The sequence below is a fragment of the Sapajus apella genome, unplaced genomic scaffold (assembly GCF_009761245.1).
Source record: "Sapajus apella isolate SASKATOON/1434 unplaced genomic scaffold, GSC_monkey_1.0 scaffold189, whole genome shotgun sequence".
Taxonomy (NCBI): Eukaryota; Metazoa; Chordata; class Mammalia; order Primates; family Cebidae; genus Sapajus; species Sapajus apella.
This window is the reverse complement of record NW_022437129.1, coordinates 382,358-385,091: the sequence shown is the minus strand read 5'-3', so window position 1 is coordinate 385,091 and position 2,734 is coordinate 382,358.

The window sequence follows — 2,734 nt, the reverse complement described above, 5'->3', positions numbered from 1 at the left end:
CTTCAGTTTTTCTCATCAATGCTTTGTAGTTTTAAATATAAAGATCTCTTACCTGCTTGGTTAACTTTTTTTCTAAATATCTTATTCTTTTTGATTCAATTGTAAATGGATTTGTTTTTCTTTTGAGACAGGGTCTCATTGTTGCCCAGGCTGGAGGGCAGTGGTGCTGGAGTGGAGTCGGCTCACTGCAACTTCTGCCTGCTAGGCTCAAGGGATCCTCCTCCCTCAGCCTCCTGAGTAGCTGGGACTACAGGTGCATATCACCATGCCCAGCTAATTTTTGTATTTTTTTGTAGAGATGGGGTTTCGCCATGTTGCCCAGGCTGGGGAATTGTTTTCTTAATTTTTTTTCAGACCATTCATTGTTACTATAAAGAAACACATATGAATTTTTTTTTTTTTTTTTTTGAGACTGAGTCTCACTCTGTTGCCCAGGCTGGCATGCAGTGGTGTGATCTTGGCTCACTGCAACCTCTGCCACCCGGGTTCAAGTGATTCTCTTGCCTCAGCCTTCAGAGTAACTGGGATTACAGGTGCCTGCCACCGTGCCTGGCTAATTTTTGTAGATTTTAGTAGAGACCAAGTTTCACCATCTTGGCCAGGCTGGTCTTGAACTAACATTGTGAGTTCCACCCAACTCGGGCTCCCAAAATACTGGGATTATAGGTGCGAGCCGCCGTGCCCAGTCATAAATGATTTTTGTATGTTGATTTGTATCCTGAAATGTTAATCAACTTTTTAATTAGTTCTAATAATTTTTTGGTGGAGTCTGTAAGGTTTTCTCTACTTAGGATGATGATATCTGCAAATAGAGAACATTTACTTCTTTCTCTCCGATTTAGATGCCTTGTATTTCTTTTTCTTGACTGACTGCTCTGGCTGGGACTTCCAGTGCTATGGCGAAAAGAAGTAGTGAAAGTGTACATTCTTGTCTTTTTCCTGATCTGAGGGGAAAAGCTGTTACCTTGTCGCCACTGAGTATGATGTTAGCTTTAGGCTTGTCATATATGGCCTTTATTGTGTTGAGCTACTATACCTAACTTGTTGAGAGAGATTTTGTTTGTTTTTGAGACACAATCTCACTCTTCACCCAGGCTGGAGTGCAGACCTCCCGGGCTCTAGCGATCCTCCCACCGCAGCCTCCCAAGTAGCTCAGACTACAGGCACATGCCACCACACCTGGCTAATTTTCTTTTTCTTTAATTTTCTGAAGAGACAGGGTCTCACTTTGTTTCCCAGGCTGGTCCTCCTTCCACAGCCTCCCAAAGCGGTAAGATTACAGGTGTGAGCCACTGCTCCCACCTGCTCTCTTGAATGTTTCTATTGAATATTGCTGGGTATAGAAATCTAAGGTGAGGCCCAGTGTGATGGCTCATGTCTGCAATCCCAGCACTTTTAATTATATTTAAAACAATTTATAATTTCAATAATTATATTTTTAATTTCTAAGATTTTACTCAGTTCTTTTCTCTGTTTTTTGTTTGTTTGTTTGTTTGTTTTTGGTTTGTTTTGAGATAGGGCCTCCCTCTGTCGCCCAGGCTGGAGTGCAGTGGCGTGATATTGACTCACTGCAACAACCACCTCACAGGCTCAAGTGATCCTCCCACCTCAGCCTCCAAAGTAGCTGGGACTACAAGTGTGTGCCATCGCACCCAGCTAATTTATTATTTATTTATTTATTTATTTATTTATTATTTTTATTTTTTTTTTGAGGCGGAGTCTCGCTCTTGTTACCCAGGCTGGAGTGCAATGGCATGATCTCGGCTCACCGCAACCTCCGCCTCCTGGGTTCAGGCAATTCTCCTGCCTCAACCTCCTGAGTCGCTGGGATTACAGGCACGTGCCACCATGCCCAGCTAAGTTTTTGTATTTTTAGTAGAGACAGGGTTTCACCATGTTGACCAGGATGGTCTCCATCTCTTGACCTCGTGATCCACCCGCCTCGGCCTCCCAAAGTGCTGGGATTATAGGCGTGAGCCACTGCACCCGGCCAATTTTTTATTTTTTGAGACAGAGTCTTGCTCTGTTGCCCAGGCTGGAGTACAGTGGTGCAACCTCAGCTCAGCAGAACCTCTGCCTCCCAATTTTAAGTGATTCTCCTGCCTCAGCCTCCTGAGTAGCTGGGATTACAGGCGTGAGCCCAGCTAACTTGTATTTAGTAGAGACAGGGTTTTACCATGTTGGCCAGGCTGGTCTCAAACTCCTGACCTCAGGTGATCCACCCACCTCAGCCTCCCAAAGTGCTAGGTTACAAGTGTGAGCCACCCCACCTGGCCCACACCCAGCTAATTTTTGTATTTTTTGTAGAGACAGAGTTTTGCGATGTTGCCCAGGCTGGTTTTGAACTCTTGACCTCAAGCAATCCACCAGCCTCAGCCTTCCAAAGTGTACTGTTGGGATTATGGGCCTGAGCCACTGTGCCCAGCCCCGTGGTTCTTTTTTATAGCTGTCGATTTTTATTTCAAAACCTCCTGCCTTTGAACATTTTAAGAATGCATATTTTAGGCCGGGCGTGGTGGCTCACACCTGTAATCCATGCACTTTGGAGGCCAAGGCAGGCGGATCACCTGAGGTCAGGAGTTCAAGACCAGCCTGTCCAACATGGTGAAACCCTGTCTTTAAAAAAAAAAAAAAAAAAAAGATTAAAAAGAAAAAAAAAAAAAGAATGCGTATTTTAACTTTTTTTTTTTCAGATTATCCTATTATTTCTTTTTTTTTTTTTTTTTTTTTTTTT